Source organism: Struthio camelus, chromosome 2, assembly GCF_040807025.1.
Source record: "Struthio camelus isolate bStrCam1 chromosome 2, bStrCam1.hap1, whole genome shotgun sequence".
NCBI classification, from domain to species: domain Eukaryota; kingdom Metazoa; phylum Chordata; class Aves; order Struthioniformes; family Struthionidae; genus Struthio; species Struthio camelus.
This window is the reverse complement of record NC_090943.1, coordinates 21965805-21991141: the sequence shown is the minus strand read 5'-3', so window position 1 is coordinate 21991141 and position 25337 is coordinate 21965805. Positions and strand designations below refer to the sequence as shown.

The 25337-nt window shown below is 38.7% G+C and overlaps 1 protein-coding gene across 2 annotated transcripts in view; it reads right to left on the bottom strand.

The window, feature by feature from the left end:
- NEBL (nebulette) overlaps window positions 1-23510 on the bottom strand; it is a 277747-nt gene extending 254237 nt beyond the window's left edge. Inside the window, exons 1-2 of one of the 2 annotated variants that reach the window (XM_068934608.1) lie at window positions 23140-23510; window positions 22004-22098 (exon numbers count right to left, since the gene is read on the bottom strand). The gene's annotated coding sequence lies outside the window, so the exon portion shown is untranslated. Of the gene's footprint in view, window positions 1-22003; window positions 22099-23139 lie in introns of those variants that run through there. The other variant, XM_068934611.1, reaches the window with a different exon arrangement.
- Between the last annotated feature and the right edge of the window lie 1827 nt (window positions 23511-25337).

Here is a 25337-nt window from a genome sequence, read left to right as displayed (position 1 = left end):
TACATACCAAGTCACATAAGCACAAACCATGGTGAAACACTGCACTTAGTTCTTCAGTATATAAATAAAAGAGCCCAGCAAAATACCTGATGCCAAGGTCTTTTTCAAGTCCAGAGCTATGGCAAGGGATCAGAGCTGAAGCCAGAAATGATGCCCCTCTATCAATTTTTCTGTTTTGCCCTGAGATTAGTTAACCAGTCAACTGACTACAGGCCAAAGACATGGAGAAGCCTTGACAACGTCTCTGACATCAGCACTACAATAAACAGAAAGAAATGCTATATGTAACAGAATAGGAAGCAACATTTTAAAATATGCCTAAGTTACTTTCATAGAAGTAAATTCAAAGAGAATGAAGATGATGAAGTTTTCCTGATAGCAGCTTAAGACTGGATTTATTAAAGATTTGCTTAGAGAAAAGTCTTGGTGAGGGTAAATAATCTTCACTTTTACACTCAGTAGTCAGTAAGATATCGAATAGCATGAGCACATTTGTTCTTGCATTAGGCAAAAGAGAGGAAGTACAGAAGAAAAGACACCTAATATACACATGCATTAGACTTGTTATTACAATAATATTTAATGTCTATACATGTATGTAAGTTCACAGATACACTGAATTCAGAAGCAACTTTAACGACATGACAATTTTTCATATTCATTAAATTTAAGAGTAGGCTGACATGATTTGCTGATCAACTTATACTACTCAGCACACAACAGAATCAACCTGGGCAAGTTATGCAAGAACTGGAATAGAGGCTGAACTGCAGATCGAGGTTAGCTGAAAATATAACAGAAGATAGATTATGAAAGTTTAAAGAATCAAAACTTTCTCATCTCCATTCTCAGGTCCTGGAAAGTAAGCACACTGTGTAGGATTAGGGTATCCAGGCACGCTTGCCCCTTTTCATAATTCCAGGGTTCTGCTCTTTTCCTTAGAGGTAGAAATTCATACAAAAACATCTTGACATTTCAACTTTTATACAGAATTTGATCTGCAATTACTTTGCAAGTTAAATTACCGAAGCGTAATTCTGATTAGAAGGCTGCTGCTGAACCATTTAATCCTCCAAACATTTTCGGCTCCTTACCGCTGATGTTTGGTGATTTAAACATTTTTGAATATCAAACAGGAAGTTAGCCTTCTCCCATCAAATTGATACAGTACCAAATCCATGCTTTAATTTCAGAAGCTTCCACAGCATCTTTTACAAATTATGTACCTGTGCAGTATAAAACTGTCCCCATAACGTTCCAATCCTTCTTTACTGAATGTCCAATTTAATAGAAGATACAGGTACCTAAAAACTGAAACACAACACTTAAAAATGACTTTATTTCAAGATACAGGATAAGTCATTTTTAAGTTTGTGCTCAAAAGTATGCCCTAAGTTTACTTATTTTTTCTATTTTAATAGTGTCCTACATTCAAAACACTTTCATAAAAGCAAAGAGAATACAACTTAACTCTTACATAGTGCTTCTTCTGGGTGTAGCAAATATCAGTTTCTCTATTTAAAATAGTTAAAAAAAAAAAAAAAACTTAGGGGTAGAGAAGGGAAGCAACTGCCCCCATTAACCAGCAGACCAATGAAAGAGCTGCACAAAGATCTCAGGTCTCATCAGACCCCGGCAGTCTTCTAACCACTGGGAAGGATGGTCTCCTCAGGCAGCTATGGTTCTCCCTAATGCACTCTGATGCTACTATGATTTTAGCCTGCTATCCTGTTGGCGTTGCTAGAGCCTATTAATGGTAACCATAGCTTCTTCTGACATAACAGTTGCATTATGAATCCAATTAATACGTCAGAAGCTTTCACGTAATCAGCTCATTACAGAAACAAAACAACTTGTTCTTTTCTGGAGATGCCTGTTTCATCTTCCTTAAGTATATACTAGCTTTAAGATACTTTCTCAGAGGTTTCCTTAGGAATCACATTTCCCATTATTTCATTTTTGCCCAGACAGCAAGTGGGAAGAAAACATTTGGAAATCATACAGAGAACACAAGCTAAATACAAGCCAACTCTATGACAGTGTTAATAAAACGGAAATGTCATTCTGAAAAAGACAAAGAAAAATTAGAAAGGATCTAAAGAAAGTAGCAGGAATTATTAGAGTTTTAGAAAACAGAATTTATGAGGAAGGACTACAAGAGTTAAGTTTGTTTAGTCTATTTAAAAAAAAAAAAAGTAAGCCATAATTGTGTTTCAACGCATCAACGCATAAAATGTTACAAAAAAGCAGAGCTAGTAATTGGTCTCCATATCCACTAGGAGAGGAGAAAAAGAATTAAAATAAACTGCAGCAAATAAGTTGGGGTTCAGGAAAGCTATAAATTGCAGGGACATACTGGAGCAACCACTCTTAGAAAACTGTGACTTTTAAGAACAGATTAGGCAAACACGTGTTCAGAATAATGTAAGTATACTTGCACCTACTTCAGTGTAAGAACAGCTAAAATGATCTAAAGTTGGTTTCCAGTCTTTAGTTCTTCAATGTGCGTACACCAAGAAAAGTGATCTATGTGATACCTACATTTTTAGAAAAAAAATTCACAGAACAGTGAGAATAGATTTATTACCATTTAATTTTTAGGAGTGTCTTCATAAATACTAATTTATTTCCACTTAAGGTAGATAAAAAGACACTTATCTAGATATGGTTATGATACATCCTCATTAGTGCATGCTGACTGAAGCTTCACAGTGCAGACCTGAAGTGGGTTGGTATCAGGTCATTCAAGCTGGAAAACAATTCACAGCAATGACGACAGATATATCACTCTTCTGCGCCACTCACTACAAAAACGTGCATCTTCCCTATATTAGTCCTATGGACCAACTAGGCCAAGGCAGGTCTTCAACCTTTTTTTTTTCCCCTTATAAGATAAAGGCACCTGAAAAGCAACAAGTCCCATTTGCACAGAACCTCCCTTATGCAGCAACCCATCACCTTCCAAGGGAATGACCTTGACATCCTTCTGTCTTCTCTCTCACTTGGCCTCTCTCACTATGCTACAGAGCACCTTCAGCAGCTCCACATTTATAACTAGACCAGAAGTGTATCTTGGGGAAATTTTCACTTAGTAAGTAAATGAGCAGGAAAGGGGTTCCTCAAAAAAAGAATAAATAACATTAAATCTAATAAAGTTTTTTTCTTTTAGTTAAAACATCAGACTCTATAACAATTTGAGAGTTAACTTCTTAAGAAAAAAGGTTTTCAATAAATAACCTTATATTATTTATATTTCAATAAATAACCCCTTTCAAACAAAGACAGTAATTCTATGGGTTCTCTCACTGTGAGAGTTTATGGGTCACTGTGCTCTAAAGCTTCAAAACTTTTTTAGAATTGTTTTAATCACTCAATGAATGACAACAAAAATAATCACAGCCGAACCAACTGTTAACTCCTCTATTAAATCTGGATCCGTATATTAGTTGGACAGTTTATTAACATTAATCTCCAAACTGAAACAATAGGAACATTTCTTGAATAAAAACATTTCTTTTTTAGTAAGATAGTCTACTCATATTGCATATAAGTAGTACCCATGTAGGAGGAAATCCAAAAGGGATCCAGAAGGGCATTCACATGGAGCTGCATTTCCAAAATATTAATAAAGGCTGCAGAACCATTCCACCTCAAAAAGGTCATTGTCCCTCTTTGTTACACAAATAGAATAGCAGTGCCAAATAGACAGTAACTATTTGTTTCTTGCTTTTTCAAATGTTGTAAAGGAACATTGCATGGCAGGCTAATGCCTAAAAGTAGAGTCAGTCTTATTGTTTTGACACAACTGGAAAGCAAACACTTCAAAAAGCAGAGTGAAAGTTGGTACTAGCTTTATGGAAATGGGATTACCAAAGAACAGCTGCACGCTGTGAGAGATAGTAAGATGCTTTGCTTTGGATAGAAAGTCCACCATATAAAAAAGAGAATTCTGACTGCTCTTCAGGAAGGTGGTCACAACGTGATTTCTCATTTCTTTCTATAAATTCAGCCACTGTAAGACTACCACTACAAGTTCAGATGATTTAGAAAGGTGGTCAAAGGAACATGCTGGTGTTGCAATACCAGCTAAAAAGATGGCCACATGTCAAGTACCACGTTCTTAGATCCTAGTAGAAGAAAAATTCTTGATTAACCAGCAGAGCATTCTGAAAATGTGGCTTTCACTGCCCACAGAATATCATCGACATAGGCAAAATGTTTTTTAAGCTATTAACTCAAAGCAGGAAAAGTTACATTTTAACAGTATTTGTTTTTTTCTAGTCTCTCTCCAAAACAGTCAAAGTTATATCTTGTTTACTTAAAAATAAGATTTACTAGGTATACAGTATCACGAACACAGGTCTTCTAGCAAAGAATTTTGCATGTCTTCTTTCAATGTAAATAAAGACTTACTAAAAGACAGACAAAACATACAAAAGATTATATAACAAATATAGAGCTTGGATAGGATAGATAAATTGCTGACTTACATTTAGCAAACAAAATTTTAATAATGAAAGAATAAAGAAAAGGTTTCCATACACTGAACAGTCCTTACTCAAAAACATTCTCAAAGGCCAAAAGTAAATGGGGGGGATGGGGGGGGGGGGGAAGAGGAATCAATAGTCCATCAGATCTTTACTCTAGAAGAGGCTAGCCCATGAGTCTCCCCAGGTAACAGTCTCTGTGTCCTAGAAGAAGAAAACTCCGCTTGCTGGAAAGTCTACCATATTGTCATTTTCTATTTCCACATCTCATAATTGCTTTTGCATCATTGTTCTCTGCACGTGGTCTCACAGACCAATCCAATCCTGTATATTTTTCTTTTTTAAAAAAGTGTAATACGAGAAATATTTTTTAAAATAGCAGGGATGCTTTTTGCAAGTCACTCGACTTTTTTCATTAAGATTTTTAAAAGGTATATGACTAAATTGAAACCTTTTATAAAACTTACAATTGGTTATGAGCGTATTTTTTCCTCAGAATATATGGCATATATTAAAAAATATCAATCCAATATGTGACATGGAATTCAAAAATATCTTTGCTGAATGAATCCTGCATGGTTACTTTTAACAGAGTTCATTATTCTGTAGGCATACCCAATTTTCATGGATTCATTAATATGAAACAAATTCGTGTTTGAACTCACCTAATTTTCTCATAGCCAAGTTTGAGTAGTTCACATCTGCCCTGGACTGCTAACCCATGACAACATTGACATAAAGTTCAGATGTAGAACAACAGAACACCAGAAACAGCAGACGACATATTTGTCTTAAACTGGAATATAATTATTTTGAGACTCAAAATATTAACTTTTTTTTAAAAACTAATGATACAGTTCCAAATAACATAAGAATCTAAACAAGGCAAATGTTCAGGGACTCAGTCTCCTAGGGTTCAGGATGCAGCAAGGCGACAGCTGGAACTCTAAAATAGGTTTTAAAGTGGAAAAGAAAGAACTGACAATTTCCTCTCACATAAACTTGCTCAAGCACTTACAAAAACTACTGAACACAGCCATCTGAATGGCACTTTTAAAATAATAATTATTTCCTCAGCATTTTTGCATATCTATCCAAAAAAATTCTGACGAAAAAATTACAGGTATTGACTTGTATGGGACTTTGTAAATTTTTAGCTTTGATAGGAATCTAAATAACTTAATATCACAAAGAAACTCAGGAAAACATACTAGGCAAAATAATTATTACTATTGGTTATATAACATTAGTGTGTTTGACCCTGCTACAAATACAAGGTGTCTGGTCTAAGAATTATTTAGGTGTCCTGAGTTGAAGAACACAAGCTTTTTATGCTTTAAAATACATACAGAATAGGAGACTGAATTCAGGCCTCATCATACAGGATGTTTAACTTTGTTTTATTTATAAATTTGTTACACTTATTTGCATTTTTAATTTGGTTGGATCTGTGTTTAAAGCAGTCTCCAGGATTACACTCCTGGAGTGTAATAACACTCCACCTGTCTCAGAGGTGCTTGCTGAATTTTTGCTCTCATAGACTTTTTACACAGAAAGCATGCTAGTGCTAGAAATTTCTCAGTTTCTGAATTCTTCTGCAATATATTACAGAGGAGCTCAAAAGACATCTCGAGTCCTGTTTGCAGAGAAATGAAAGACCTTAAACATTTCAGGAAACCTTAAAATACACTAATTGCAAATGCTCAAATACATGCAGCAGGCAGCACTTCTCTGGATAGTTCCTTTAACTGTCAAAAAAAGCTGTTTTACAAGTCTCGTGGTACTTAATCTCTAAAACACTTTTCTCCTCTGGGAATGCAAGTATAACACCATGTAAAATGAACCATGAGCTTCAGTTTGTTCTTGATATTAACACAAGTCTTGCAAAATAACTACCACATTGGAATTGCAGTCCCATGAAAGTAAATTGCTAAAACTCAGGTTTTCAGACTGACCTACAAATTGCAGTTTGAAAACAGCAAATCAGCATGATCTAAAACTAAAACAAAACAATGTACAACAATGAGTCATGTATTACGTAAGTTATATGACAGGAAGACACTGACCATGGGCTATGTTGTGAAGATGGAGGTTATTGGAAACATCGAGCTGAAATATTCACCCACAGCGTACTTGCTTTTCTTATAACGTATTTAATTATAAGGATATTGTAGATACATTATCATAAATCAACAAATCTGTTTCTGCAATGTGTTACTAAGCAACTGTAACCAAGACCTTGTGTAAATGAGATTAAAATTCCAAGGTAACAATACTCAAACACAAAATCATATTTAATAGTCAAAGAAGTGGAACATGTTCATTTTAAAAGAAAAAGAGTCTGTCTTGTTTTATGGTTGCTGAAAAAACTTATATATATATAGAACGCGTAAATCCATGTCTATCAGTTGTAGCTATTTCCATTCCCAAGCAGATTCTGTGTACAATCATCACATTTTTGTACAATGAACCATGCAGTGATCTAACAGCCCTGTTATATCTTTCAGATGAAAGAACCGGAAACTTCTTCCAACAAGTTTCATTATTTGTCACATGCATTGCATTCTTCCATTTAATGCTATCCAAACTATATAAAAATCTAGATACTTTGAATAATATATTATTAATTATTAAAACTAGCATGCAATAATTTTGCACTCATATTGCTAGCAAGAAAGAACAAAACTTCTAAGATTAAGAGAGAAAACCTAATTTTTTTTGCTGAACTTTGAATATAAAAAAGCCTTTTTCCAGTCACAAATACAGTTAAATATAAACAGCTTTCTAATAACTGACTACACTTGATATACCTGTTCCCATAATTCTAACTCTTGGACATTGACCAGGCAGTAGCAAGTAATGTCAGGAAACTCTACCTTGGACAGAATGTAGGAAAAAATACCCTCCAAGCAAAAGAGGTTATCACAAGCGTGCAAAACCTTTCTTCCATGCTCAACGCTGGCTTCCCACAGCGTTTCAAACAAAGCTCAAGTTACTCGTCCTCATCTTGAATAAAATATTAGCACAATATCTAAAAAGGAACCAAAATTTAAGGGATGAAGACTGTGATTTTCCATTATACTTTTTCTGGAGCACTAGAAGGCTCTACAATAACAACAAAAGTCGTCTGTGATGGAGACACAACCTTCCTTGAGGAACTTCGTTGCATAAGCTGCCCAGTTTCCGGGAACTCAGGGCCATCTCAAACTCTTCCTGTTCCAAGGACATGTTCCATTTCTTTGACACTGTCTTCTTCTACCTATATATGCATCTTCACAAACAGTCTTGTTTTCTTTAAACCTACAAAGGAAAACGCTCTGCACTATACGCACCTCCTGCCGGGGAGAAGATGAGAGAACAAACACGTGACAGACATTAATCATGCTACTGAATGCACTCCTGGCAGGCTCTCAGCCTCTATGGCAAGGAGAGTCATTTAACAACTTAACAGAGAAAAGGAAACTTGCCAGCATTATGCAGTCACGATGTTTTAAGTTCTTTCACCTGTTTTAAACATTTAATGAACATACTATATGTGCAGTGCCCTTTCCACTCTGAATTCTCATGCAGTGACAACTTAATCTATATTTCATCTTTCCTGGAATGTCACATTTCTCTATTTCCCCACTCTTGTTTCACCCAGGGTGTACTTTACCACAGTACCGTTTGCACCACTGGTACTGTCCAGTAAGGAGTTCCCTCCCCACAGTTTTACAGATTTCTTGCCTCACAGAAATGATTACTGATCTTAATATTTTATTTCACTTAAAATATAAATTAACCACATTCTCCGCTATCCTAATGTGCTCCAAGGAAAGGTTTAAGGCCAAAGAAAACTGTTCTGCTTACAGTAAGAATGCAATCAAAAGGAAGTAACATACAACAAACACAAACGACAAGATACTCCACTGAGCACATGCCTCTCCTGCTAGGAAAAGGGCAACAAACTGAACACCTGAACAAAGGCACAGAAAGGATCTATTCCTTAATTCCTTCCACAGAAAAAATAGAATATAAACTAGATACTGGCCTTCTTCAATTACTTTTCAGAGATATTATCTAAATTACCACTTTTGTATCATTGCAGATATGGGATACAGCTGTTCTAGCAACGTAGTACAGACTGGCATTAGTCTGTACCTCAGGTGAGAAAAGTGAAAAAATGAAAATAAGAGATAGTGACTTGTCTCTTAAATGTTTCTCTCAAATACAGGACTATCATTCCTAGGACGTAAAACATGGTTATTAACAAATACTACATTATATTTAATGGCATAGTCTCCACTCTAGCAGTACATTAACCACATATGTGATTAAAGAAGATATTTAAAGCTTCCAGGGAAGCCTTCTGAGTCACAGGATTAAGTTTTTACATTTTCATTGCAACACCAAAAATTCCAGCAGATATACTACCAGTTTTAGAACTTGAGGAAAAACTTTCCAGAATAATCACAGAGGGACAAAAAACATAGAAAGGAAAGAATTTGATTCAAATCAAATTAATTCTAACTGTTTGGGAGAACAATAAATTAGAATATACTGAAATATTGTCTTTTTAAGCATTTCACCTGTCTTGGAGTTCTTTGGAGTTAACTACGTTCTACGTAATACTCCTCTTCCAAGGTGGCATTCAACAGATTTGTTAGGGATAGTCTTTCCAACACATTACTTGGCATATTTAAGTACTGAGCAACAGACCAGAAATGTTAATTGAAACCTATATTAAAAAAACAACAACATAGTTGCTAATATAGCTGTCATAAAATTGAAAGAACATGTCTAATAAGAACATAAAAATGGGAGACTGCTACAGCTATAACGTCCATGTGTTGAAGTGCTCCATAAAGACGTCAATACTATGAGCATCTGAGGGGGAATACACAAAAAATAAATCAGGGAGCAGTAGAGCTTCTCACATGCATCTGCACAAATATATGCAAAGTGTTCTTAACACTAGGCGCGATTGGGAAAATAGATCTTTTCTAGGAGTAACTGTGATTTGGAATAATTTTTTAAAATGTTCAAAATACTCTTCAAAAGATACTTTTCTCTTAAAATGACTCTTCTTCATAAGCTGTATTACAATGCCAGGCCTGTAAAGAGAATGTATTTTATCTTCTTCTACCCTTATAGGTTCTCATTCATAAATTATCATAACAATAAATGTAACATACAACTATAACAAAATTAACCTATACAATTAAGATGTATAATGTTTTCATACATTGATAATGTATGCTTTGGTAAAATACACCTAAACAAAATAAATCTAAGTGACAAAGCTAAATAGTTTGTCTCTGAAATTAAGCATTCTACCGCTACAAAAGCGAGAGAGTAGAAATAAATTTCTACAGGGAAAAATGTTGAAATTGGCGCATCCATGAAAAACATTTCCTGGTATGAAATTGTTCAAACAAAAAATTTCAGAGCAGGTATAAAATTAACATCCTATAGTAATAATTAATATTAAGCAAGCTCCTATAATATCAATTTAGAAGATTCATTCTAATCAGCCTGTTCTTGACTGTCCCGCTCCAATTTCTTCAGTAGAAGACATATAGTCAATATTAAACATAGGTATTAACATCTGTTATCCTAACTGTTAAATATTGCCTTATTTCATCAAACACTCTGAAGATACACACCAAGAGGAGACCCTGAAACATTTCCAGTTGAGATGAGATGGAGACAAACAATGCCAAAGCAAAGGACAACAGGGAGACACACCTGCGTGACTCGCACTGGACGGGCAGCAGTCCCAGCCCATCACAGGTGGAATCATCATCACACCAGCAGTAGGCACCAGAGACGAGAAACCCATCGGAGACAGCTGAATTTGAGCAGCATGATGGCTTTGCAGCTGCTCAAAGAAAAGTGGCAGGAGAAAACAGAGGGGCCTGTTTACTAACTTAACAAAGTCGGGCAGAGTCTGTGTCCATAGCGCAGCAGAAAGGACACGCAGGACGGGGTAAGCCAAGAAAAAGGGGAGCTGCCATTCCCATCAGGGTGAAATAAGTAATTGGAGAAAAATGTCAATTTTTCTAAAACCGCATAATTGTCTCCTTCACACCTGTACGCAGCTTGGCAAGCTTAAGTTTTCCTTCTGTTAATGCTTTCCATATTCAGTATTATTCTGCATAGGAGACAGTACCTGTCATTGCTATTTGAGCAGTGAAAGAAAGATTTCCTTCTGCTGATCCAAATGAGGCTTGAAACAGCAGTACCTCGATCAAAGCTAAGCATTTAATCAGTATAAGGAATTTATACGTTACTCTTGAGTCTCTCCTCCACAACGAGGAGAGCCATCCTGAATGAAGGTCTTTATAATAAGAAATTAATACAGGTGAAGTTTGACCAGCTTGTATTCAGACTTCAGGATGTCCTTCCAAACTTCCTAAAGTAACAAATACATAAATTCCTACTCTGAAAAAATTTTAAAGTTTTCCATCTTTTACAAAAATATTCACTGGTACTAAGAAGCTTAACAGCCTATAGAACTAGATGATCTGTTACATTTAAAAACATACTCCAGAAATAATTTTCAGGCTATGCTGAGTTGTTCATATTTGATAAAATCAAAACTTTAACAAGACCAGCCTAAGTTATTATGTCCCAGAACAATACCCGTCTTCATCTCACTGGAATAAAAGACAGTTCACAATATACCCTCGCTTGCACTGGACTGTCAGAAGACCTGTACAGATATGCTACTCACATTTTCACATAATGGTGTAGATCTGCCATCACCCCAATCAGAGCTCGTCTACTTTGTCCTACTTTTCCTTCTCCCAGCTTCCACCATTCCTGCTGATCTGGATTCCCAACACTTCTGATACAACAGTAAGCCACCAACTGTAAGCACGCACACTGTCAGCTTTGCAGTTTGCAAAGTGATTTACTTGAGAGCAACTGCGTTTAACTTCCCTTCACTAGCTAGAGTTCTTTGTATCAAAATAAACACAATGAACTAAAAATCCATGTCACGACCCACCTAATCACCCATTATGAGAATACCCCATTCCTAATCAAATAGTCAAAAATATGTCCATTTCAGAAATTCACTTTGGTATTGCTATATTGAAAAACTCAATAAACATTTTTATAAATTGTGTAATTATTTATCTTTTCCAGCTCTCATCCTTGCTTTCTCTGCATGCACATATATTCATTTTTTCCTATAAAAGTCCACACATCATCACTGCAGGCCTCCTTTAATATTTATATTTCAGTTTCATTTACTAGGGCTGTCAATCCTTTTCAGATATTTTGGGGAGTACTGTTCTTCTAAATATATCTTTGATATTCTTTCCTTCAACCTCGTTTTCCCTTTCTCTGCTCTTCCTAACAATTTTGTGCTAATGCTACAATATTTCAACAAGTTATGCTAATAACTCTTGTAATAAACTTCATCTGTTTTCTGATAGCCTGACAATTCATATCAGCTCTCTCAAAATAAAACTCACAGACCTTTTTATATTGCAGCAAAATCTGTATCAAATACACCTACATAATAAACCAAACAGCAACTATTTTTCAAACACGCTTCTTCTAACAGGCATTTCTTCTCTTTACTCAACTCCTCCATCAATTTCACTTCTCTTCTATCCATCATAAATTAACATCAATAAAAGCACAGTCACCACTGTATCAAAGCACACAAACAATAGCTCCAAAAACCCAAATCTGAGTCCTTAGGATGCTTTGGTTTTCTACATATATATTTTAAGGCAGGTTTTTTAGAACATGGACTGCAACCTCCAGTATATCAACACACCAAGCACACTGCCAGTTCTTACTCTAGTAATAATTTCCTGGTCAACCACTTACTGAGCACTTGTGCTGGTACAAATACTTATGCTGGCCCCTTTTCTTTTTGTATGTCCTGCCAGATCCAACCAGGAATTTCTTCCCTCTTGCAGTCACAGACATGCATAACCACTGCTATACAAGATGGGAACGCTCCACTCAGTGTGTTGCACTGTTCAGCAGGGATAGTCCCTTTTTTTTTAAAAAAGAAAAACTTAAATAAAGCAATACTGGGGGGAAAGGGAGATTAATAATGCAAATTATCTCATCTTAACACTTCTCCCCTCCATAAAGCTTAGATTTAATTAAGATATAAGTGGCTAAGAGCAGTATCTTATTTTTTACCTTTGCCTAAATATATCTATTTATAGTTTTCTGAAGTTAAAAGGAATGGTACTATGAGCATTGAATTCTTCCAGAGTAAAACTGGGACAAAAGGAAACAGCTATTTTTTTTGAATTCAGCAAACTGAATGGTAAAATACCTGAAGTATAAAATAAATAAATTAAAATACCGTACAAATTTATTTTTAAATCAGTGAAACTGGCATTATACCAATACACCTGTGTGGAAAATACTGCCATTTACAGAGACAAAACATGATGGCGTACCTCCAAACATTTGCTCTCCTAAGGCAAAAAAATCCAATGTGATTTTTTGGAAACTGTGAAACAAGATCTTACAAGAAGGAAACTTGCACTGTTTTCATACAGTTTTACACCTTAAGAAAAACTCTTTAAAGAGTACTATGCACTTCCCAAAAAAGCCTTTGCAATATATGCTTAAATAATCACTGGCCAAGTTACAATTAGTTTTTCATTTTTAAAACTAAGCTGCTATGGCCCTTCCTCCGCTATAACACTGATGGCGCATTTGCCTGGGCTCCTCCCTATCGAGATGGGATGGGATCAAATACAGTCACACAGTTCTGCAGAAGGCCGGCAGGGGAAGGAAATCAGAGAGACTGAAAATTCTGCACTCTTCAACATTTGGACTATTTCTCCTGGTACCAATAAAAGTTACACAGGCAACAAGCCCACTCTCTTCAGCCTGCACGAATAGAAAGCACACGAAAATAGTTTGTTCAACTCTCTGTCAAAAGACAAAGAAAAGCACAGAGAGAATAAACGAACTGATCTGTGAAGCAAGGAAAAGAATGTAACTTGGTGGCTTTGTTTTCTTTCCAAAAAAAGTTGCTACTTGAGGTTGCATAACTAGGAGCAGCATGAACTGGTTAATTTGGACTCAAATGACCAATTATTCAAGAAGCAATCCATGCATCTCTTCTTATAGTGAACTTTTTCCCTGCAAGCCCTGCCTGCAGTCCCCTTTTTAAGGAACCTAAACATTGCACAACTAAACTCTGCACTCCCTCTAAACTCTGCAATCTCTAAATTTAGCAAGATTTCTGTTAAGAGTCCCACAACATTTAAAATTATAAAAATAACATTAATTGACCACTCAGCCAAGACTGTAACTTGTCTGGATAATTATGACAAGTTTTCAATGACGATACCAGTAAAGAGTTGAACGTGTTTACTGATACCGAGCTGTCTGACATGATGTTGTCATTCTCTGTTGACATCATCTCTTCTGAAAACTCAAAGTGACATGAAATGTTGGAACCTACAAGAATTTTTCTTCAAGCCTTAAAGAACATAGTCTGTCAGCACAGCAAGTTTACTTGTGACCATCAGTAACATTAATATAGCCACACAGAACTTCAAACGCAGCAAAGCGAAAATACATTTTTTTAATTCTTTGCAAAATACGACAGGAAATTATACAGATAAGAACATTTAAAACCCCCAAACAGTTAAATCACAAAACCATTAACAATACATACCATCAAGATTTCATAGACTTGCTACAACCAGTTACTACCTCTTCCAAAGCTCAAGCTGTGCAATGCAAATAAGTAAATGACTTAGAATCACAAGATTTCATCTGTTGTTCTTGTTCTGCTGTCTAAATATATTAGTAAATGTAAGTGAAACAAGCTTCAGCTGTCTTTAAGTCTCAGTATGGGAAGTAATAAGTATTAAGAAAAAGAAATTAAGATTACATTGAATATCAACATTGGACAAGACATTACTAAGCAAAGAAAATCACACTTACTGTAATTCTGACTCAGAAGTAATTTCTCTCAGTAACTACAGTTCCATAAGAATACTTGTTCTTTATCTTGTGACAACAGGTACTGGGGAGATACATATTCCCGTCCCTGGAAAAATTATCTACAGTCCATGATTATCAATGACCATACAAATTAAAAACATGTATTTTCTTCAGCCAAGATATAAACTGGTAACTGATCAGGATCCCACATAGGAACCTGTGGAATAGGAAGGATTCCTACAAATATTTCTTGCACATAACCTTAGATAACCGTGTATATTGTGTTCTTGCTTAAAAATACAAGTAAGATGCACAGTGCTAATTCCTGTATTTTCCATTTATTTTCCCCAGCAGTGTCCTATGTAGCACTACATTGTAATGGCCCCTTTGAAGCAGTTACACCAATGGGCAGAATACTAGAAAACAAGAATTCCAAGCACGGAGCCCCTTCTGATGTTGGATGCTGGAGGTGACAACCAGTGTAGTCTGGGAACCCACCCATTTTGAGGGAAAACTCATAACAGCCCATCTCCCTCAGGGCAGCTTTTCACTTCATTTGCACCAGTAGGGAAATAAGTTGGTTGCAGCCAAGCGGTAGCACTCCATCGTACTCTCCACAGCTTGCAACCATCCAAACCAAGGGGCTTGTTGGAGCACATACAGTTCTCTCCCTGAACACCTATCAGCACTTGCCTATAAGGAAGGTATCATATGCGGGCCTTGTTCAAACCTCAGATCAAGGCACAGCCAAACTGAATACATGGAAATGGAACCTGAGAAGGGTTTTAGCATCCCATTACTCAGATAAAGTAATATAGATCAAAACGTAGACCAACTCTTCCCAAGAACCATCACCAGCGATGATGATTCTTTAATAACTCCTTCACAACCACCAGCAGCCTCACGCACAAAATTCAAGTCCTGCAACGTGTGCCAGCATGCCATTTCTTCTTCAAGAAGTTTAGAGATATGTAACAAACACCTTTCAGAGACTTAAACAAATTTTTCCTAAGAAGCTCCTTCAACAGCTCTAGCAAACAGCCATGGCCTCTTGCCCTACTCTTTTTCTCGTTACTGAATATCATCAGTACTAAGTTAGACCTAATACTCAGCCAATTAAGATACCACAGCATTGAGTAGCAGGAACATATTTTTCCTCCACAAGAGTGCTTGTAGCTATTCCTAATGTTTAAACAGAGTTTGCACAAATATCAACAACGATTAAGTTATTCCATAATTTTATTTTCTCTCTTATGCAGAATTTAGCACCTGACCTAGCACTCCATGAATTGCTAGAGAAGATAAAGTAATTCACTCATTCATCACTGCTCACTCTCACAATGAAAAGCTGCATCAAATGGTGTTCCATAGAGGTACATACTGGGCCCAGTAGTCTTCCATGCTTTCAACTAGTGACCCGCATGATGAAATGAAGATTACACTTATTAAGTTTGCAATGTGCTTACAGCCTCTCCAGTGGGAAGGGTGAGAGGCAAGGGAGAGGGCTATAAGTACTTTAGAGAACAAAATTAGAATATAAAATGAACCTGACAAATTGGAGAAACAGCCTGGGGAAAAACAGATTTAATTCAATAAGAAACAAGTGGAAGGTCCTATGCTGAGCCAAGAACAATTAACTGCTCAAATAATGGATGATAACAACTGCTGAGGCTGCAGTTCTGCAAAGATAAAACCGTAGCCCGTGACAATCTGAATATGACTTAACTTTTTTTTTCCAAAAAAACAAGAGGCAAACAAAAGGCAATGTACTGGGATTCATGAGCAAAATTATGCAAGCAAGTTATATGGACAGATTTGATGTTCTGTCAGCACTGGTATCACTCCATTGGGCACCGCAGTTCAAAAAAAAAAAAACAAAACATATAGACCATTTTGAGAGCGTTCAAGGCAGAGCAAGAAGAATGAACTTAAAATATGATCTGTGAAGAAAGAATTAAAGAATTAGGGCTGTTCAGTTTAAAGAAAAGGTGACTGAGGGGAGACATGACAGCTATTTTCAAATACTGGATGCTATCCCTATGGGAAGCTGAACAAGAAATAATGGACTTAAATGACATATTTGACTCTGATTTGAGATCCCCACCAGCTCTATCTTTCTAATGATTCTGTTATTTGGGTTGCTCATTTTGTATTTCATCCTAAAAGCAAAGTCTTCAATACAGAAAGTTAATAAAATGATTAAGTATAAATCTTTGTCTTCTAGGAAAGCTTGCAGGGGAGTTTGGGGATTGTTTTGTGTTACACAATAGCTTATTTTTGAACAAAACCAATTTATTATTTTTGAACAAAACCAATGATCGGAAACAGCTGAAAAGCCCAGAACCTGAAAACAAACTGGCTATAAGCATAACCATGGCTTAAAACACTCTTCCTCATCAACCCAACGTTATCCTTTTATACTAAATAAGGTGTTGTTCAGTAACAGTAGATCACAAAGAATTAAAAAAACAAAAATCTGCTTACTGTTTGTGCTTTCTTGCAACTCTTAAAAGTGGCTCCACCATATTTCAGAAATACTCCTGGTCACTCCTTACCTGCTGGTTTTCTTTCTTCCTGCCATATTTAAATTGAAAAATAAACACCTAATGAAATCAATACTGAAAAATAAGATAATGCTAGCTAATTACACCAAGAATCGTATCATCATGTATCTGGTTACCTTCTAGAAGTTTACGTACTGGTGGAAAGAAAACTCCCTCATGTTTCACAGCTGTAACGAAACCTCTACATTCAAGTTCCCCCTACATGATAACGGATTCCATTTATTCGCCACATTCATCCACATATTACCAGCAACTGCATCCACTTGACAGCTTATCTGACTGTCCAGAAAAGTGTATCTTATTCTTATCATTTCCCAGTTGGAATAAAATAACTCTGACATTTCTTATCTCTTCCCTACAGTATTTTAAAACGTAAAGTTTGACTGCATTCACAGATTGCAATTGTAGTACAATTTTTCTAGCAACAACAAAGACAAAATCTTTTCAACATGTATTTGCATATCTATTTTCTACTGGCATGAGTTAAAAAGAAATTAAACCTAGAAAAAAATAAAGTGATGATGACTTTTTCTTCGTGTCAATAATCCTTGCCAAGACTGATGACAGCAGATTTAAATTTCAAAGTTATGTAATCAGTCCATATGGTGGCTGTCATAAATAAAAACTTGAATGAAGCTGCGCTGTGTACAGGCGATCAGCAAAATCTTAGATACCAACTATTTGGGAAGGATTTATTCCAACAGCAACGTTGGTTGCCTTCGGCAAGAGATTACAACAGGTCTGCATAAGTTCAGCTCTTAGGTATTGTAGAAATTTAAAAATACTCTTGGACGTGTTGGCACGTGCAAGAAGTCTGTATGCATCAGCAGGTGTAGCCAATGCAGAAAGAACACTCCAAAAATACGTGTTTCAGCTTCTACATTTTGCATAAGAAGTAGTCTTGTGTTTTGGTCTAGTGAATCTGACAAAAACGTATTTATATGAACATTCGTAAGAATAAGTTACTGTATAATCATCCTAGATGATTCAATCATTTAACAAGCTTGAGAACTAGTACGCAGACAGTTAGTTACCAAAATGACATTCATTTCCTAGCATCGTTTTGGTTATTTGCAGTTGAGAAGAAAGAGCTCCGAGTTTACAAAGAAAAGGCATTAATTACTTTACTTCTAATTGTTTCCATATATATGATACAAGTACTTAATATCCTCCACCTGCAGACTTTAAAGTAGAATAGGGGTTCAGATTCGTATTAAAGCTAACCTTGACTTAACAAGTTATCAGATTAGCTGAGCCTTTTTAATTGTCTTAACCCTTCTTTTACTGAGAGGTAATCAAAGTCCTGCTTTCTTCCAGCTAGCTACGTGCACATTCAGAGAGACAAAGTGCGGCTCTTTCGCCTGGATCAGAGGATGCATAGTGCCTTGCTGAACTACAAAACTGGACTACAAGCCTGAGCGCTCAGTCTCATTAACATCACTTCACAAATCAGGCAGCTCTCTGGTAAAGTAGCACATCTAAGGTGAGACAGCAAGTAAAAGGCAAAACTAAAGTTGTAATGCAAAACTGGCAGTGTCCATGTGCTGAACAGCTACAAAAAATTCAAAATTTTGTGCATGAGGTCTTTCAGATGAAACGTGAATGCAGGTAAACGGAGAAACGTAATACCACCAATTATACGACAACAGTAGTACTAGCATGTCCCAGCTGAGATCAAAGCACTGGTATTCTAGACACCACGCAAGCAAGCAGTAAGAGACTATCCAGACTCAAACAGTTTAGAAATTATGCAGAAATAGAAAAGATAGAGAAAACAGAGTTGTACAATCTCACCTCCACAAGTAAGAGAACTGAAAGGTTTACAGGAGATAGACTATGGAACTGCATGGGAAATGTAATGGAAGCATAGATCCCATATCTTACTCACAAGACCATTCTTTTCACAGCCATAATATACAGAAGCACACGTAGACAAAGTTTTCCCTTATAACCCAGTTGAGAAATCTTTTATAAATCTACAACATGACAAAGTAGTATCAGAGTTGCAATACTAAAAAGCTCAGCTTCTTGACCGGTACTAGTTCTACCACTTCTAATAACCCAGAAATTACTTTTGCCATCAATATATGCTTCCCATAAGGTATGCATACAGCCAGGAAATGTGGCAGGATGCCCAACAAAAATTTATTTTTTAAAAAATCAGGATCCTATGTTTACAAATATTTATGTTGTTTTCTAGTGGACACCAAGTATTTCATAATACATTCCTTCTTGGCTCACTAATTCCTGTTAAACTATTAATTTCTGGCTTTACTCTCTTTCCTCCGCCAAACAAAAGTATAGTTTGAAGTGAAACATTCACAAATCAGCATCTTTTTCTTATAGTAATGGAAATACAATTATGTTTTACAGTCAGAGTAACTTCTACTTCTTCCTAGTATCCAGCAAAGATAAATAATTTCAACACCTGAAAAAAAGAGTGGAATATACTACTTCAGGTACAAAAATCAAAACATACTGAAGTGTACTATCTAACTTAGGAACTAACAAATAGCTGCAGAAATTATTGAACATACATGCTTTTCGACTTGTCCTAATAAAAAGCTAACTATGGCTTCCAAACCTATTAAAGAACTTAATAGCATTGTTCTCCTATTCAAATTAGTGCATACTTCTGCACTTTTATGTACAAATTACACTCTCATCGATGGATGGCCTCGATAAACAGTCTAACAGCAATTGCTCTTTGTCAAACGTTTGTAGGTGTTTGTATGAGTAAATTCGCATTCTTTTCTTTGCAGATTTTCTGATTAAGCAGTATTTAACATAAAAATGGGTTTCCCTCCCACTAATGAACACTGGATAACACACATCATAAATTTAAATACTATAATGGCATCTGCTTTGCAAATAAGTAACCTTTGAGAAGCAAGACTAGTGTGTCAAAATACCCAAACTGAAATAAACATGCTTGAAAAAACACTATTTTGCATAAATATCTTATTTTTCCTTTGAAGGATATTAAAGTTTGCTAAAACCAGAAAATACATATTAGTCTCCCCTTACTGGTTCCACAGAACACTTATTATTATTAAAATTACCCATTAAAAGTATCTCTAAATCTTAAGCTTAGCAAGACTTAAGAACAAAACATACCATTGATTATACTAAGTTTTCTCTCATCTTTAATAGAAGAAACCCATTCTTCCATGTTTTTACATTGTTTCTTCCTGACTAGTTTGACCAGCAACTGTTTCATAAATCAGGTTTGAGGGACCTTTCAAAGTCAAGGATTTTTTTTTTTCCAAGAATTACTGTTACAAAGTCCATTAAAGCAAATACTAAGAAGAATACTGCCTTAATGGTACACAACACATCTATAATCCTTACTCCTGTCATCCAGAAATAGAAGGACAGAACATGCAACATAGGAGGACAAACTCCTCTACAGCTGAAACTAAGTAGACATGGCATGGAAACCTCAACCTACAGCATGGAGGAATTTTATAAAAACAGTGTTATTACATATAATTAAGTACCTCTTTACCTAGGAAAGGTCAAGCAACCAAAGTACCAGCACTAAAGATTACTCACAAAAAGCTAGATAAAAGGCACCAAAGTATCACAAGAGTTATAACCATCGTCAACTATGTAAACTTGTACTTCATACTGCAAGTCAAAAATTACCAAAAGCAGAGTCCCATCCAGGGCCAATAACCTTTAAGTTAGTCTCAACTTGTAGCGTGCCACCTGCTGAAGCATGAAACTCCCTTCCTAGAGAGATTCCCTGCAACATGCAAAACTGGCATGTGATCACATTTTATTACAAGAGGTCTCACAGCCTCAGCCCTGCACATTGCAGAACACCTCACGGAGAGCTACAAGTTCGTGTGTGCAAGTCGCCGTGTTTCTAAAGTACAATAACCATGCCCACCCAAAGAGGTGTTTCAAGCTTTGGCAGCACAGCAGTACTTATAACACTACACATACTTTAGATACATAGGCGTGATTTGCTGCAGGTTTGGCCTGGAAGAAATAAGCATATGCTGTTGAACTGTTCTGTAAAGGCCAACCATTGACTGTCTACCTCAACAAGAAACAAATATTTTAAGAGGATTATAGGAAAATATTCCTGAACAAATTACAACGTGCCCATAGTTTCAAAATTCTCTCACTTTTTAACTAGGTGAAGGTGAAAATGAAGATAGTATGAGTAACACCTGAAGAATTTGGTCCAAATTTTTTTTAGAGATACCCTTTTAACAAAGTATATTATAAATGTTTCTAAAGACTAAAACATACTGAAACGCACTTAGCAAATCTTATGAGCACGGTACAAAGAACAGTAAGAAGCTTTTTCATGTGTATACCAAAATACTCTTCTACAGTATTCACAAGCCAAATGTCAAAACACTCTTCAAAATCCACAATAAAACCAAAAATCCTAAAAGTGCAATATAAAGTGATTATATTCAACAACAAAAATTCATCTAGTTTGTTTATCAAAATCTCAGAGAGAAGGAAAATATAAAGCAGAACGAAGCTCAAAGCAGTGACTTTGTAAATATCTTGTTCAGTAGTCTGAGCTTTGTGAACAACAAAACAGTTAAAAATAGGCTGTCAAAACAGTTAAAAATAGGCTGTAATGATCTCTAACAGGATATTGTTCCTGGAAAACTAAGAAACACCTTGTTTGTTTTCTTACTGCAAACTGCTGATCAGGTCCACGGTCCAGAACAGATAACAGATATCTACCATCTAGTAAGCCAGTAGTGAACACAGTGGGAGTCAGCATCAGTTCTGACAGACTTTCTTGGAGGAATGGGCCTGTATCTCAAGATCTAATATTAAAACACCACCCATATCATAACCAAATACTTTCATTTTCTATCACTTCAATACGAGCCCGATATACTGTCTGAAAAGATACTAAGCTGCTCTAGAACGCACTGCCATATCTCTAGATTAAGTTTTTTACAGCAGGACAATACCTATTTTACAATATGCATGGCCAGTTTTTTTTCTTTCAAGTGCATTTCTGCAAGACTTGACATTTACAATACTTACGCATTGCAATAAGGTTTCTTTTCATATCCTTTGTAGTTATTCATGTTCAGAGCCATTTTGCAAACTTCACAGTGAAAACATCCTTTATGCCAGTACTGTAAAGAAATGTAAAGTAGAATTACTTACAATATTGATGCTTTGAGAGCTATTTTAGGGAACCGTAAACGTAGAAACACAATTACATGCCAATACTTCGGATGAACATTAATATTTCTGTAAACTGACTCAAAAGAATTACTGTCATGAAGAGTTACTGCAGGTGGTTCTGAAACACTCTTGGAAACGTAAATTTTCTATTTGAGTGACAAAACCTCAGCATGTTGACCTTGCCAGGATTACAGATAACTGAAGCAGGAGCTTGACTATCCAGTTTAAAAATAAAAGTGTTTTCTAAGAATGTAGTACTGTATTAATAACTAATAGGATGGTTGAGTTTTCAGTATATTTTATAGAGACTAAATTTAGCGCATAATACAGCATTTTCATCTCAGAGCTCCTACCGCCTTTCCTTTCTAGTGATGCTAATTTGGAGCATCTGCCCCAGCCTTACGGCTTGTACGTTTATTTACGAAGCGGCCGCACTCCGTCACGACCAAAATCACAGGGAAATGACCCCAGGCCAAAGGGGGCCGGTCTCGCCGCCGGGCGCCTCAGCCCACGCACAGGGCGCAGCCACTGCGCCAGAGGCCGAGGGCGCCGGCCGGCCCCTCGCTCCGCGAAGGCGCCAACAACGACGGCGACGCCCGCAACTCCTTCCCCGAGGGGGCGGCGGCGCCGGCACCCGCCGCCCGCCCGGCAGAGCCCCCGCGGCCCGCTCAGGCGCCCCGATGCCTCCCTCCCTCCCAGCGCGGAGCAGCGCGGAGGGGCGCGGCCCGCCCCCGCGGCGCGGCCGTCGGCGCCCCAGCCCGTTCTTAGCCCTGCGTCAGCGCGGCGACACGGTGCTCGCCAGCTGCCTCCCGCCCTGCGGCGGATCCCGGCGCCGCGGCCGCCTCCCCGCGACTTTATTTGCCACCTGCCGCTACGCCGCGCTCCCCCCGCGGCTGCGCCCCGGCCCTGCCCGCCCCGCAAGGAGCGGAGCGGCCGCGGAGGGCCCCCGCCCGGCCTCCCTCCCTCCCTCCCTCGCTCGCTCCCCGCACCTTATCCAGGCAGTTGACTTTCTCGGTGGGATAGACCACTTTGCCACAGCGGGCGCACTGGGGGTTCATGCTGAGGCTCCGCTCGGGCTGCGGCTCCCGCGGGGGGCGGCGGCGGCCGAGGCTGCTGGGCGGCGGGCGGCGCGGGACGGGGCTCGCGGGAGCCGCTGTCGCATGCCCGGCCCTGGCGGGGGAAGCCGGGCTCCTCCGCGGCGGCCGGCGGGCGAGAAGGTCACCGGCGGCGGCTGGGGAGGAAGCGGCGCTCCAGCTGACTGCAGCTCGGCAGCATGTGCGAGTGGGCGGGCGGGGAGCCGCTGCCTGCCTGCCTGCCTCCCCCCCGCCTGCCTGCCTGCCTGCCTGCCTGCCTCCCCCCCGCCTGCCTCCCCCGCCCGCTCGCTCGCCGCCCTGCGTCCACCCGCCCCCTCCGCCGCCGTGTGCCTGCGCGCTCGGCTCCCGCACCGGAGTGCTGCGTGACTCAGGCCGCTGCACCCAGCAGCAGCAGCGGCAGGCCAAGCCCACCACCGCCGCGCCGGGGCGGGGCAGGGGGGCGCTGGGCTGCGGCCGCACCTGTCCGCGGCCCGGCGCGGAACAAGCCGCGGCGGCGGAGCTCGGGGCGTTTCCCCCGAGCCAGGCCCCGGGCATCGATCGGCGCTTTGCCGTGGCACCTGCCCGGGGCCGGCAGCGTCGGGGCCCCCCGCGGGCCGAGGGCGAGGCGGAGGTCGGGCTCGCCGCGGCGCGCACGCTGCGCGGCCGCGGGGGCGGCTAGCGCTGCCCGGCCGGCGCCCTCCCTCCTCCACGGCGACGGAAGAGTGACTGCAGGAGGAACAGTCCAAAGGTTTCATTCCCCCAACGTCAAAATGACATTGAACGCATCCAAACTTTTTTTTTTTTTGGGGGGGGGTGCGGAGGGGAGGGAGGAGGAAGGCTCTCCTCAGATCTCAGTGAAATCAAACAATCCGGCAAAGCGTTTTGGATTCAAAACTGTGCTTTTCAGGAAAAATACCACCGTCGGAGTTTCATCAGCCAGCATGTGTGGTACGACTAGCTCAACCCCGGTTAGGTTTTACATGCACACCTACAGTGCCCTTCACTGCGGTGAGGAATTTATTTCCATGTCCTTAGCTTTGTATCCCAATTGCTTTTAAGGCTCGATTTCGCCGCCTGCCCAGGCTGAGCGGCGCCGGGGCGCACCAGCACTGAAGTGTGCAGTCCTGAATTCCCACAAGAATCGTAGGTTCAGCTCCTCAGAGCAAGCTTTTGGCATTCATTTTTGATTTGATCGTTAGTGCTGCGGGAATGGTACAGCAAAAAATCCTGCATTTTTCCCTAGATGTGGACTTGTTTCACTACCAGCAATATAAGCCGTCCTGAGGGAAGTATTTTAACCCAGTGCGTTGCAGCCTGTTCTGGAGTAAGAGCTTTTTCCAGTAGTGCAGTACTTTGTGTAGCAAACAGCAAGGACAAATTCTGCACATAGTTGAACGTTATTAAGTAATCAGAATGCAGTCAGCTAAACTGGAATCCTTGGCTATAATCCTTCCTTAGCAACCCAACTTTTATGCACTGACTGGTTAAAGGCATAGGGAGCAACATCAATTTCCTTGAAATTAATAATATATGTGATTAAATGAGAAATACCTAATCAGGCTTTAAATATGATATGACAAGAAGTTGTAAAGCGTCTTCTGCCTCGTCTAGAGATAAACATCTGGCAGCCAATGAAAGTCATAATGTTGAGAGGCTGTCTCTGCTGCAAGCAACAGGAAAGCAGATTTGCAAGCAATCTTATAAATGCTTGCTGTCCATTCTAGCTGTCTTGGTGCAATAGAAAATGGCCAACTATTGACCAACTAGCTTTCCATTCCTGCCTTCTGATCCATTTTGGGGCTAGTACAGCCAATTCCCAGAATTCTGAAGTCATGAACCGGATTCTTTTTTCCACTGTTGTTGTTAACCATATTATTTTTGATCTGGAATCTAAGATTTAACCTCCCAGTGTTCGTCGCAGACAATAGCATGATTATTTTTCTCAAATGCATGCACACTAGTTTGGCCTCAGCCGGTTATTTTTTAAGGATTCCCCAGACAAAAATAGGTGTATATATGCCCTGCAGTGCAGATGCAGTGAATCTCATCATCTGCTATATATGTGCTGTACAGATTGCCTCGTGCTTTCTGTCGGACAGTCTGACTAGAGGTAG